This window comes from Leucopleurus acutus (assembly GCF_964270905.1).
Source record: "Leucopleurus acutus genome assembly, chromosome: 12".
Taxonomy (NCBI): domain Eukaryota; kingdom Metazoa; phylum Chordata; class Mammalia; order Artiodactyla; family Delphinidae; genus Leucopleurus; species Leucopleurus acutus.
In genome coordinates, this window is record NC_139154.1 from 70,122,304 (window position 1) to 70,137,929 (window position 15,626).

The following is a 15,626-nucleotide window of genomic DNA, read 5'->3' on the forward strand; positions in this document are numbered from 1 at the left end:
TATATAGACAGATTTTTCCTTTGTTGGGAGCTTGCAATAGAGTGAGAAATCTTACTGAGAAAGAGAATTAGGATAATGGGTCTCTATTGTGAAAGATCACAGAAAGCCACAATATAATGTTGAATGAAGAAGCTTTTATGGAGAATAAGTTAGACATCAGGAATATGATGAGGCCTATATGCATTGTCTTCTGTGTTCCTAAATTAAATTATTAAGGGAATGATGGTATGGATGAATAGTGAACAGCGATCAGGTTATTTATTCAGACTGTTCATGGACACACTTGAAGTAAATAGTGTGAGTTTCAGTTTATAAAGGTTCAAAACAGGAAAAAAAAAAAACACATCATTTTTGGGATCACTAGATGGGCACAGTGATAGTCAAGCTAACAGAAAATACATGATTATGACCATACTCCAGATGGTAGGTTTGGTTACATTCTGTAAAGCTGAAAATACCAAATGTTAAATTAGCAAGGATGTGGAGCAAATTAAATTCTTATATATTGGTGTTGAGAATGAAAATACGTACAATTATTTTGGAAAACTTTCAAATTCTGCTGTAAGAACATAAAGAATTAACTATGTTATAAGATCCAGTAATTCCCCTCCTAGGTATATATCCAATAACAATGAATACCAGTGAATTTCAAGGACATGCACAAAATGTTCACAGTAGCATTACTCATGTATCGATATTTATTTTATATTATTTTTGGTCAGTGAACTGTTTGCTAGTTTAATGCAGATTGTTATGGTTACCTTTATTTCATTCTTTCCCACTAATGTGTCAAATTCTATGTAAATATATATCTATATTATAATTTTCATATAAACATATATACTAATATACCACTATATATTGTATATATTGTAATATATGTTATAGTATACAATATATATTTTTGTATGCAATTGTGTACAATATATGTTATAAATATAATATATAACTAACATATGCATATATCAATTTATTTGCCTGTTTTCCTCTTAGTGAGTTTTTAGGTTGTTTTCAGGTTTTTGCAGTTATAATGAAATAAAGTATATTCATGTACAAGACAGTTTGTAAAATTGTTGGGTTTTATGGTCTGCACATCTTCAACTTTACAGATATTGCCATATTACTTTCCAAAGTGTTTGTGCCAGTATTCATGCAACCATTTTATAGATCTTCCTGATTTAAAATTTATTACAGTTTAGTGAAAGTTGTGGTAATAGTGTTTTTTCTTTCCTTGCCAGGATCACTAGAGAGATTTGAAATCTCTTGATGTTTTCTTGTTGTTATTATTTGAGTTTTCTCTTCTGTGATATGCTTATGCGTATGTTTTGCCCAAATTTTTGTTGGATTCTTTTTTTAATCTATATATTTGATCAGTTTATATATTCATGTTGAGTCACAGTTTGTCTTATACTTTTAACATGTCTTTAGTGGCAAACTTTTATATCATTATCATTTTAAAATTTATCAACTTGATTATCAGAGCTGCTTTGTTGCAAAAAAACAGGTAGAACTATTTACAGCTTTCTATGTGAATTACACAGTTCATTTAGAACTTTATTAATGTTTTACAGTTCTCTCTACAAAAGATTGCATATTTTTCATTGGATTTATTAATTACTTTATATTAGTATTGTTTGTATAAATAGTATCTTAATATTTGATAACTTTGCTGTAATATAGGTATGTACCTTTTATTTTTTATTGCTCATGTAACTACTAGCCACCTTACTAAACTCTTTTTTTAATTCTAATAATGGATCTGAAGGACCAGTTGGGTCTTTTTCTATGGATTTGTCATACAATGTTACCTATAAGTAAAATATAACAGAGAGTAGTCAGTCCATTTGAATGAATTCCAAAAATACATCATTAAGGAAAATAGCACATTTGAAGAAACTAGATATAATGTGGTGCCACTATAAAATGTTTTACAACATACAAAATAATAATCTGTGGAAAATCTGCATCAAGGACATTAAAAAAATACATATACTTTCAACTCCTTATAACTTGTATTGTCTTACTTGATGATTAGATGAACACAGACATTTCTCGTTCTTTGATTTTAACAAAGTACCTCTAATATTTTACCATTGATTTTAATGTTTGTTGCAGATTTTTATAGGTATCTCTTACCATATTAAGAATGTTCTTTTCTATTACTAGTTTGGTAAGTACTTATAATATGAATGTAAGTTGAGTTTTATCAAAGAATATTATAGTTTCTGTTAAGATGATCATATGGTGTATTTTTTTATAATGTAGTATTGTATGAATTACCTTAATATAACTTGCAAAATGAAGCCATAATTGTATTCTAAGATAACATCACCTTGATCCTTTTCAAAATGCATGGGTATTTTGATCTGAATTTTATGTTTGGAATGATCGTATCTATGTTTCTTAGTGATATTGGCTTGCAGTATTAATTTGTATACTGCCCTAGTTTGTTTTGGATATCAAGGTTATATGGGCCTCAGAAAATGAACTCCTCATTTTATATTATTTAGAAAGATTTAGGTAAGACTGAAATTCTATTTTCCATGAAAGTTTGGCAGAAATCATCTGTGAAATTATACAGGCTTGACAGAACAATTTGTGGTTGGATTTTTAAGTACTACCAAGGTAATTTTTTTAAATGGCTATTAATTTATTCAGATTTTATATTCCTTTTGTGTCATCTTGATAGATTTTAGTTTTTAAAAAATCTACTTCATCTTATTTTGTCAACTTATTAGCATAACATTATTCAAAGTATATGCATAATTATTTTAATATTGGCACTAAAAGTTACATTTTCCATTTTTATCTTAATGTTATGTATTTGTACCTTCTGTTTTTTTCTTGATTAACTTCAGCAGTGGTTCATCTATTTTACTAATTGTTTTACAAGTAAACCTCAGAAAGTTCTCTACTGTTTTTGTTTTCCTAATTTTAAACTATAATATTAACTGTAGTCTACATGTTGTGGTTTATTAAATGAATTAATAAAAATAAAAGTGGTACCTGGCAGATAGTAACAGCTTTATAAATGCTAGTTACTATTACTGTTATTATTTTTAGTATTGTTATTCAATATATTTTTATTGAATAACATTATTATTCACATATTACTTTAGGCTTTTATCTTTATCATTCTTTGTATTTAAAATTTTTTTTAATCTATTTTTATTGCTCATTTATCATCTTAACTTAATTTTGGGGCTTTGATCTTCTAATAGAAGCATATAGCTATACACTTACCATTGCTTGTCAAATAAGCTTCATCTCATTAGTTTGTTAGATACCATTTTCATTTTTGTATAGTTCTGAATATTTTATTATTTCAAATATGATTTTATTTGAATTTAGGTTTATATGAGGTATTTTAAAAATTTCCAAATTTTAGCTTTTTCTTTTAGTTTTCATAATAATTTTATATTTTTTAAATCAATAATTCCAATAAATGCTCTCATCAGCAGTCAAGTTTCTCTGAGGAATATTCCTAGCCTTGTTTCAGGATATATTCCTCTGGAAAGGTTTCGTATTACTTCTGCCAGAGTCCCTAGATTACCAACAACAAAAAAAAAACTTTAACGGAAAGATTTTTATAATCTCCCTTTGCTGGGGGAAAGACTTTATTTTAAATTTTATTCTTGTTTCTGTTAATTTTTATTGGAGTACGGTTGATTTACAATGTTGTGTTATTTTCTGCTGTACAGCAAAGTGAATCAGTTAAAGGTTTATATCCACTCTTTTTTAGATTTCCTTCCCATTTAGGTTACCACAGAGCATTGAGTAGAGTTCCCTGTGCTATACAGTAGGTTCTCATTAGTTATTTATTTTATACATAGTATTGTATGTATGTCAATCCCAATCTCCCAATTCCGCCCCCTCTTACCCCCTTGATAACATTAAGTTTGTTCTCTACATCTGTGACTCTATTTCTGCTTTGCAAATATGAATTTAAATTTTATTCTTTAGTTTGCTTTTCACTGAATATGCAGCTTCCATGATCTTAACTTTACTTGGGAGCTGCAGTTCAGCCTTCCTCCTAGCTCAGGCCAAAATTCTGACTCAAAACAGACAGTAAACCCACAGCTCTATAGTTTCTTCATTTCCTGGAATAAGTGGAAGTCCTTGGACAACTACAGAATCAACCCTTTAGAATCAAATTAGCATTCTGGGTTCCATTTCCATCTCCCTCTTTTATTTTGATGGGATTAGTGCCTTTATAATAGAGGCTCCAGAGAGGTCCGTTGCCCTTTTAGCCATGTAAGACATTGGTGGTCAATAAGAAGCTGGCCCTTACCAGACTTGTGCCATGATTTTGGATTTCCCAGCCTCCAGAACTGAGAAAAATGAATGCTTGTTCTTCAAGCCACTAAGCTTGTGGTACTTTGGTTATAGCAGCCCAAATGACTAAGACAGTCCTTGTGTACTTCCCTTACTTTTTTGTGAATATAGCTATGTTCTTAAAAGTCTATTGGTTAGGGGCTTCCCTGGTGGTGCAGTGGTTGAGAGTCCGCCTGCCGATGCAGGGGACGCGGGTTTGTGTCCTGGTCTGGGAGGATCCCACATGCCGCGGAGCGGCTGGACCTGTGAGCCATGGCCGCTGAGCCTGCACGTCTGGAGCCTGTGCTCCACAACGGGAGAGGCCACAACAGTGAGAGGCCCGCATACAGCAAAAAAAAAAAAAAAAAAAAAGTCTATTGGTTATATTTTACCCATTTTCATAGGGTTAATTTTTACCTGGGGGATATTTCAGAGAATTCACTAGCCATTAAGAGAAGTGAAAGACATTGTATGGTTCATGATGCACAGATATTTCTGAAAATCCAGTTTCTGACCTTATATCCTCATTCATTTTAACCTCAATTCTCAGGAACATCACAGATCTAACTCCTCCCACCTTTATATGCTGGCCAGCTATCTTGGCTTTTATTTTGATTTCTTTCTATTCTCTTCAATTTCCTAGTGATTGCAGCTTGACAAGCCGGGCACCATGTCTTAAAGAGCCCCTTCTCTGTTTCCTCCATAGTGTCTACCTAGCATGATGTCTTAACTAAAGACATCTTAATTGAAAATTACACCCACGGGTTCAGCTGAAATAAGACAATGTGTATTATTATAAAAGGTTATTAGGTGAATTAGATTAAGTATTTTTAATATAACTAGTGTGTGTACATTCACAGTACCAAAATTAGACCCTATGTGTCATATGGAGACCATTTTCTCTTTAGATTAATCCTCTTTTTTGTGATATTACTTTCTATTCATATTCTACATTTCTTGACTACTTTTTGAGTTACATTGCTGTCTTAGTCCATTCAGTCTGCTTATAAAAAAACTACCAAGACCGGGTGGCATATAAAAAACAGAATTTTTTTTCTCATGGCCTGGGAGGCTGGGAAGTCCAAGATTAAGGTGTTGGAAAAAGGGGTCAGGGAGCTGTCTGGGGTCTTTTTTGTTTTTGTTTTGTTTTTTTTGTTTTTTTTTTGCGGTACGCAGGCCTCTCACTGTTGTGGCCTCTCCCGTTGCAGAGCACAGGCTCCGGACGCGCAGGCTCAGCGGCCATGGCTCACGGGCCCAGCCGCTCCGCGGCATGTGGGATCTTCCCGGACCGGGGCACGAACCCGTGTCCCCTGCATCGGCAGGCGGACTCTCAACCACTGTGCCACCAGGGAAGCACTGGGGTCTCTTTTATAAGGATGCTAATCCCATTTATGTGGGCTGCGCCCTCATGACCAAATCACCTCCCAAAAGTTTCACTACAAATAACGTCACATTGGGCATTAAGTTTCAATATATGAATTTTGGTAGAATACAAACATTCAGTCTATAGTAAGGGCAATATCACTAGCTCTCTTCAAGTTTAAACAATAATGTTGTTAAGTGACTATAAGGTACTACATTGTTTTAAAGAATTTTTTTTTAATGCATGCTCTGGTTGGGGGAGGGACATTTTGAGTTAAATGAAGAGACATTGGAAATAGCAAACAAATAACCACTGTTATTTTTCACAAATGTGCTGGGCTGACAGGTTGTTTAATATAAACAGAATAATGCATGTCTTGACATTTTCAAATTGTCTGGGAACTTTTAGAACTGAATACTTCATCAAGCCTTTAGTTCTTCAGTGTTCTTTTCAGAAAATTATTCCTGCCTGAAATAAATGTATGACATTAGATTTTCTCCTAAAAAGACCACAAACAAATCTACCTTTTAAAGAAGCATTTCCAATGTTCAAATCAGATAGAAATTTCAGGCAGACCTGCGAATATACATTTATACTTATACCAATTTAACTTTCACATGTATCAGATAATTGCTTTGATAAGGTGGGAAGGAAGGTTAACTAAATTTTGGAGGGGATGGAAAAAAGTTTTATTTCTAACAACCTCCTTGCTCCTTTCTGATGTTCAGTTTCACAAAAGCACATGCATCAAATATACAGAGGAGCCCTACCTTAGGAAACCAAATAAATTTGCTTACTTAAAAAAAAAAAGGAAAATAAATTTTAGAAGCCTGAATAGTGTTTGGTTTAATGTTTTAGGAAAGTATTCAACATAGGCACAATTATCAATTAATATAGGAATTAAAATTGAGTAAACACACACACACAAAATCATTTTAAAATAATCATTTGTTTCATTCCATCTGATAGTCTCTGATGGCTTCATCCATAGCCTCTGTGACAATTAGAGGTTTAATTTCTCACCAGTTCAGTTACATTATGTTAGCTGGACAGCTGTTTAAGGATGATGAAAATATTCATGGTATCATCACAGCAGTAGCTCTTATCTTTGATTTTTATGTTATGAATAATTAACAGGTGCTTTCTGGAAATAGGTTTGGGACAGTTAAATTCTTAGTCATCCCTGGCTGTTGGTGCTAAAGGAAATATTAATGGTGAATAAGGCAAAATCAAATATTGAGTTTTTATTCCCCTACTTCTGTCCAAAAGATAAGTCCAGGCTTCATGTATTTAACAAAATTCTAGCATGACCATAAGCTCAAATATCACACAGTGACCTACTTTTAAAGTGTAGGAGATTCGTCTGGACATGTTTTCTATACCTTTCGTCTGTGTAGCACTGACTTAGCACTTCACTCATATTGGCTTGTTTGTTATCCAGTTTTGCATTTGCAAAGGTTTGCTCCCCCACTGGCCTATGAATTACACTGTGACAGCCTTTTATTTCTTTGTGATCCCCACAGTACATAAAATATATTTAACATATAGTTTTTAGTAAATATGTTTTGACTTTATGTTTCCATACAGTGGAGAAATATCTCAAATAGCAGAACTTCTAGGATCAATAGGAATAAACCTCTTTGGAGTAAAAATTGGTTTCTGCAATACTGATCCACAGCGTAATGGTCATTCTGAGAAATAAACACAAAAAAACTCTATGAACATACTAGCCCCAAAAGGAGAGTGGTAGAGCCCAGGGGGAGCGATTGATCTGTATATAAGGAATTCTGATGCATTGAGAGCAGTATTAGTTATGCTTCTTTTGTGCTTATTCCACTCTTGAGTTGGCTCGGCTGAAGAAATAGTGAAATTTAGTGTGAATTTGATACCAAGGGCTTTCTAAAAGAGAGTGGTTTCATTTTTGAGTTGACAACAGTATCTTTAATTACTAATGTGAGTTGATATTACAGAAAATTTTAAAAACAACAAATTTTAAAAACTACAACAGTAATTACAAAAGTTTATTGCTGGTTTGTATAAATGAAAACAAAATGTAGGCCTAAGATAATATAGTTAGCAAATTCATATTTGCTTAACTGATTTCAGATAACTGTGATGATACTGATATTGCCTCAAATATTGTTCCTGACAACCAGGGATTGGCAGAGTTTTCTATAAAGAACCAGATGGTAAATGTTTTAAGCTTTTCTAATCACATATGGTCACTGTCACATATTCTTTCTTTTTTTTTTTTTTAATCCTCTAACAATGTGAAAAAACATTCTAAGTTCAAAGGCCATAAAAATATAAGCCTTGGGATGGATTTGACTCCCAAGATGTAGCTTGCCAACCCCTGTTCATTATTATTTAAACCATAGGGCATAAGTATTAAACGTTTCAAAGCCCTTTACTCCTCCAAAAATATTGGTAGCTGGCATCCAAGATGGTCCCAATGATTCCTACCCTTTAGATATTTATACCCTTATGTAGTCCCCCCTCTTTGAGTGTGGGCTGGGCTTAGTGACTCACTTTTAGAGAATAACTACTCACTGGTGACAGTATGTGACTAGAATACTAGGCCATATAAAGTAGCAGTTTTGCTTTCTATCTCTTAGACCACATACCCTGAGAGAAGCCAGCTGACAAATGTTAGGCAATTATATGGTGAGGGCCAAGCAGCAAGGAGTTGAAGCTTCCAGCCATAGCCATGTGAGGGAACTTAGTTTCTGAACCTCCAGTCCCAGTCAAACCTCAAATGATTGCAGCCTTGACTAACATAACACCTGGTTGCAGTTTTATGAAAGACTCTAAATGAGAACCAGCCAGCTAAGCTACTCCCAGATTCTTAACCCACAGAAAATGTATGACAGTAATGTTTATTGCTATGTTTTGGCATAATTAGTTATGCAGCAATAGATAACTACTAAGAAATAACTCTAATATGTTATTTTAAGAATTTAAACTGGTTACCTCAAACTGCAGATAACTTTAATCTTAGGTAGGATGTTAGGGTTCCCCAAAGAATAGAACCAATAGGATGTGTATATATGTAGAAAGAGATTTATTCTAAAGAGCTGGCTCACACAACTGGGGATGCTTGGCAAATTCAAAATCTAATAGGGGAGGCCAGCAAGCTCGAGACTCAGGAAAAACATTCAAGTCCAAATGCAGTCTGCTGCAGAAATTCCTGCAGCAGAAATTCTGCAGCAGTCTGCTGTAGAAATTCCTCTTTCTCACAAGAGATCAGCCTTTTATTCTACTCAAGGCATCAGCTAATTGGCTTTCTTTAGACATCTATTCACATTATGGAGGGCAATCTGTTTTACCAAAAGTCCATCAATTTAAATGTAAATCTCCTTAACATCTCCAAAACATCCTCACAGAAACATGTAGAATAACATCTGACCAAATATCTGGACACTGTGACCCATGCAAGTTGACACAGAAAGTTAACTGTCACAGGTAGAGACAATTAAAATAATTAACTTAAATTTGATTTCTCTAGTATTAATGAAATCAATGTAATTCACTTTCCTTATATTCTTACTCAGCTACCTAGAAAAAGGAGCCAGGTAAAAAAGCACATACATGGCACATTCATACATCATGGTAGTGAATTGTGAAAATTAAAGAATAAGTTTGGGAGACATCAATGATTTTTCTTACCATTTCAGGACAAAAGCTATAAAGTTCCGTTGAGATAAATATATGTAAATTTAGACGTAGCAGTCAACTTGCAAGAAAAAAAATTTTTAACTTCAGTCCATCATCCAGGTTATTCCAAAAATTTTCAGGCTGTGAGATATTTAACAAAAATATTTAGGTAACTCAACTTTTCATCCACATGTTGTGTTAATATATAATAGATTATCAACTATGATAATGAGTGGGTCACCCTAATGTAAAGAGTTTGTGATAGGCAAAGTAATAGCTCTTCAAAGATGTCTACATCATCATCCCTGGAACCTGCAAATATGTTACCTTACCTGGCAAAAGGCACTTTCCAGTTGTGACTAAGTTAAGGATTTCAAGATCAGGAGACTCTTCTGAATTATCCTGGTGAAACCAGTGTAATCACAAAAGGTACTTATAAGTGAAGGCAGGAGGGTCAAAGTCAGAAAAGAAGATGTGACAATAGAAGCTGAGGTGAGAAAGAGAGAAATTTAAAGATACTGTCCTGCTTCTGACTTTGAAAATGGAGGAAGGATATCACAAGCCAAGGAACAAGGAATGTAGGCTTTCTCTAGAAGCTGCAAAAGGCAAGGAAATAGATTCTTCCCTTGAGTGGCCAGTAGGAGAATAGCATGTTGAAACCGTGATTTTAGGACTTCTGACCTCCAGAACTATAAGATTAGTGTGTGTTGTTTTGTGCCACTAAATCTGTGTAATTTGTTATAGCAGCAATAGAAAACTTAAAAATAAATAAATCCCTACTGATTTAGAGAGTTATGACTATAATCATATTTAGAGAAATGGCATTCTATGAATTTCAAAGTTCATTTAGTAACCATGGTAGACTATAAGACTAAATACAAGTTTCAGGAGGGAGGACAGATACCATATATTTTCTTTACCATTGTATCCCCTGGGCATAGTCCATAAATAACACATACCAGGTTAAAAAGAAATAGTTTTGGGAAGGATGCCCTAATAATAGATCTTTTTGATATTCAGTTAATTTATTAAATGTCTCTGTGTTAATGACTTCTAAATTTATGAAGGTTTATTCACTCAGGCCAATAATATTGTTTTTCAGTCATCTTAACACCGTTTTTTTAAATACTTGAAATAAATTAGTATTATGGTCATGTTTGGCTTATTTCTTCTTTACTTATCAAAGTCTGACACTGATCTTTTGGTATTTAAATTATAATTAAGTGATATTAATTTACTGTATCTTGACTGACTCTGTTCTTCTTGGCACTGTTCAACAGAATGATCTGAAGAAATGTGAATCAATTTTCAGGAACCAAAAAGACAAAGAGGACCCACAAATTTTGCATTCAAATATAACAAATCTCTGTATCATTAGAAGCAGATGAAATAGAAGTTCTGACTTCAAAATAATTTTCCACTTTTCAAGTAAAACACTATGAGATATCAAAAGACAGGCTAACAAAAAATTCACCAAATTATTGCTAAATTAGCAATTACAAATTATCCATTTTTATAAATAACATTTTGACTTCAAGTACATAACTTAGACTCTAAGGGGAAAAATAGCATATTTATAGAGATCTACCCACTAGCTAACTGAAATAGCAACTTTTTACCTTGTATCAACTCATGACGGTGCCACTGTTTAATAGATTAAGATTTACAGAATGTCACTGCTAATGGCTCACAATGGTTGCAGCTGCACTATTGTGGTGGTCCAGGAAGTGTGCTTGGCTAAGGGAGCACTGCATCTGCATGCTTGATGTTAACACTCAGGCCTTTTATAGCTTTAATAAAGTTGACAATTTATGCATAGACATGCCAGAATCTAGAGCCAAGCAAATGAAATCACTGAGGTTGAGGGGCACAAATTCAAGCTGCCTGCCAGAAACATGTGCAGCTGTATTAGAAACAGGAAGTAGGTTCCATTGACACACCTGCTACAGATGCCTGGCTTGCAAAAATCTCTACTTCTTTCCTCTAGTAGATGCATGCAAAACTTAGTTCATTATTGCTTACACATGTCAAAGTGTGAGATTCAGAGTCATGATTGTGTTATTTATTCAATTTATTCAGCAAGGGAGGTGACCCACTTTAAACTTGACATTATGGCTGCGTGTGGTGTACAATCTTTCTTTTTCTCAGTCCTACTTATTCAGCAAAGCTGAACTAGGCTGGTGGGTAATCAACCCAAATAGGGACCTAGTAATCACTCCTAACCTTAACTGTCTGGATTAGTCATTGCTACTTCTGAACCTTTTGCCTTGTGCTGCCTGTGAGAGATTAGTCTGCGTTATTGGATTGTCAGGTGGTCTTTCAGCCTAAGAAATGCCTGAGTGCCCAAATTGAAGTCATCACATTAGATCCAACTCAGACAGGCCAATCTCAGTACCACATGTGGTGGTGGGCGTGGGAACTTCTTCATAAGGAAAATGGTTTCTTCCTGTGACTTCATCTATTAGTCTGAAAATCAAGAAGCGGAAGAAGAGTGATATCTATTGGTTCTCTCAGACCTCAGCAGTTTTTGAGAATTTGGAGCTAGGATAGGGCATGTGTTAGAAACAGAGACGAATGCTATTCAAAGTAAGGTTTGAACATTATGGATTTGATCACATTTTAAGTCCTTATCATGAGCTTATGATAGGAGGTAAGTATGCCAAGGAACAACAAAGGGAGTAACACAGGAAAACGATTTCCTATTTTTGTCAGATCAGAGTGAATACTTTCTAAAACATTGTGTATTCACTATTCAGACCTTAGCAAGGAAAAGGAAGCAAGCAAAGCTGAGGTTTCTCTTAGGTAATGGTATATGATTTGTGTCAAGAACAGCATGTGCCAAAGAGCTATGTGAGACTCTTATCAAGCCCAACATGCCAGAAAGTTCTTCAAACTCTATATAGAAAATACGTCTGAAAAATCTAATGTATTCTGACATCTTTATTTCTAAGGATTTCAGATATAGCTGGATGCACTTATTCCTATTGTTGAAGCTACTGTAGCCATTCATATGCATTCTTAATATAATTATCTTTATTCTCCTCCAAATATTTTGTCCCCTGTACATGATGAAACAGCCTTCTTTACAACAATGTATCTTTCTTATATCACCGGAAACAGATTATTTTAATTAACTAACTTAATATCTCCATGGCTTCTGAAAAATTTGGCAGGCATTGAACCAAATATACTAATATCCCAATTATACCACTGTCATATAAAATATTCAGTGGAAAATATTACCTTATTCAGTGGAAAAAGTTACCCAATGGCCTAGCTATCACATTCTAGTGAAGGGCTGCCAGTTCTAGCTAGAATTCAGTAAAGAAGGTCACTCTGATGATATTACTAATGCCTTCATGCTCTTTGCTTTGAGTCACTTTTATTTGGTTATTTCCTTTCCTAACTTTAATGAACTTAGTTGTGTAATCCAAACAATAAAATATAACATTTTAGATGATTCAAAGATTTATATTCAATATTAAGGATGAAAAATGTGACTAAAGGATAATAAATATTAAAACTAATTCATAATGACTTATTAATACCACAACTTAGGGCGGCTCCAGCCTCCTAGTATTAATTTTCAGGTTCTTAATGTAAAGTAAAATGTAAATTCTGCTTTGATCTCTCTGAACATGTATTGCACATTTATAATGTTCTTTTCTATTTCAAAGAGGACAAACTGGAGAACATATTATTTTGAATTTGTTTGATAATAAAATTTTCTTTGTAATTTATTAGAATTTTAATTTTGTATGCTTGTCATGCAGACCCAATAATTAGGGAAATATAAAGAGGTGTAAGTATTTTTAATCAACACATGCTAGTTAAACTTGCCTTTCATTATGGCAATCAAAAAACTTCCATTTCTGTATATTTTAATTTATAATAGGCATCATAAAATAACTAGTTTCTTGTTTTTATTCCATACGTTGCCCAATAAGTTTACCTTTTATTTAAAAACTCTAGAAATTATTTATTATACAAACAAACATGGATATATTAGAATAAATGAAGAATGTAGAAAAGTAAAATTAATATATAAAAATACATTTTATTAAATTCTAATTGCATTAAGTTGTTTAAAAAAGAATGTGCAAAACTACATTATTAGGTAACTAAGAAAATATATACTCCAAAATATACACTCTAAAGCAGGGGTTCCCACCCCCTGGGCCGTGGACCGGTACCGATCTGCAGCCTGTTAGGAACTGGGCTGCACAGCAGGAGATGAGTGGCAGGCGGGCAAGTGAAGCTTCATCTGCCGCTCCCCATCATTTGCATTACCGCCTGAACCATAGCTCTCATTACCACCTAAACCATCCCCCCCACCGTCCATAGAAAAATTGTCTTCCACGAAACTGGTCCCTGGTGCCAAAATGGTTGGGGACCGCTGCTCTAAAATATATATTTAGCTTGGAACATTTATTATTATTTTAAAAAATCTTATTGTTTAAAACACTAATAAAAATAGACAAAACTATAAAATTTCTAGGAGAAAACATACGAGAATAACTAGGTGACCTTGGAATTGGCAATGAGTTTTTTTTTCTTGTCGTTTTTTAGAGACAAAATTCACATGACATAAGGTTAACCATTTTAAAGTGTACAGTTCAGAAGCATTTAGTACATTCACAATGTTGTGCAACCATCATTTCTATCAAGTTCCAAAATATTTTAATTACTCCAAAGGAAACCCTGTACAGGTTAAGTTGTCACTCCCCATTCACCTGCAACCACTAATTTCCTTTCGGTTTCTACTGATATACGTATTTGGGTTATTTTGTACAAATGGAATTATACAGTATGTCATCTTTAATATTTGGCTTCTTTCACTTAGCATGTTTTCAATAATCATCCATGTTGCAGGATGTATTAGTATTTCATTCTTTTTTTAACTGAATAATATTCCATTGTATGAATATGACACTTGTTTATTCATTTGTCTGTTAATGGACATTGTGAATAATGCTACTATAAACATTCATGTACAAGAATTTGTTTCAGTACGTATTTTCAGTTCTTTTGAGTTATGCTTAGAAGTAAAATTGCTAGGTCATATGAAATTCTGTGTATAACTTTTCAAGGGATAGGCAAACTATTTCTACAGTGGTGGCATCATTTTTACTTGTCATTTTTCATTTTTTTCTAATATTATTATTATAGCCACCTAGTGAATGTGTGGAATGGTATCTCAATAAGTTTTTAGGTAAAAGACGAAAGCATAATCAATGAAGGAAAAAACTGTTAAGTTGGGCTTCACTAAAATAGCAACTTCTCTGAAAAAGATGCTGTTAAGAGACTGTAAAGACAAGCCAAAGACTGGGGGGAAAAAAAGCTTTGACAAACACGTGTCAGATATAGGACTGTTATCCAAAATAAACAAAGAACTCTTAATGCTCAAGTAAGAATATAGACAATCCATTTCTTTAAAAATGGGCAATATTTGAACAGACACCTCACCAAACAAGATATGCAGATAACAAATAAGCATATGACAAATAAGGCTCAACATCATTTATAATTAGAAAGCTTCAAATTAAGACAACAAGAAGATCGTCTATACCAATTTTTTCACATTCCACATATATGCATTAATATATGATATTTGGTTTTCTCTTTCTGACTTATTTCACTCTGTATGACAATCTCTAGGTCCATCCATGTCTCTAGACACAGAGAACAAACTTATGGATACCAAGGGGGAAAGGAGGGGGGTGGGCTGAATTGGGAGATTGGGATTGACATATATACACTATTGATACTATGTATAAAATAGAAAACTGATGAGAACCTTCTGTATAGTACAGGGAACTACTCAATGCTCTGTGGTGACCTAAATGAGAAGGAAATCCAAAAAAGGAGGTATATATGTATACGTATAGCTGATTCACTTTGCTGTACAGTATAGACTAACACAATATTGTAAAGCAACTATACTCCAAAAAAAAAAAAAAAGGCAACAATAAGATCCCAGTACATACCTATTAGAATGGTTAAAATCCAAAAAAACTGATAATAATAGCTGATGGTGAGGTTGTGGAGCAAGAGAAACTCTTATTCATTGTTGGTATGGGTACAAAATATATGGCCACTCGAAGAGAGTTTGGTCGTTTCTTACAAAGTTAAACATAATCTTGCTATATGATCCAGCAGTCACACTTCTGGGTATTTAAACTGTTCTAAAACTCATGTCCACACAAAACCCTGTAGCTTATGCTTATAGCTGCCTCATTCACAATAGTCAAACCTGTAAGGAACCAAGATGTCCTTTAACAGGTGAATAGATAAA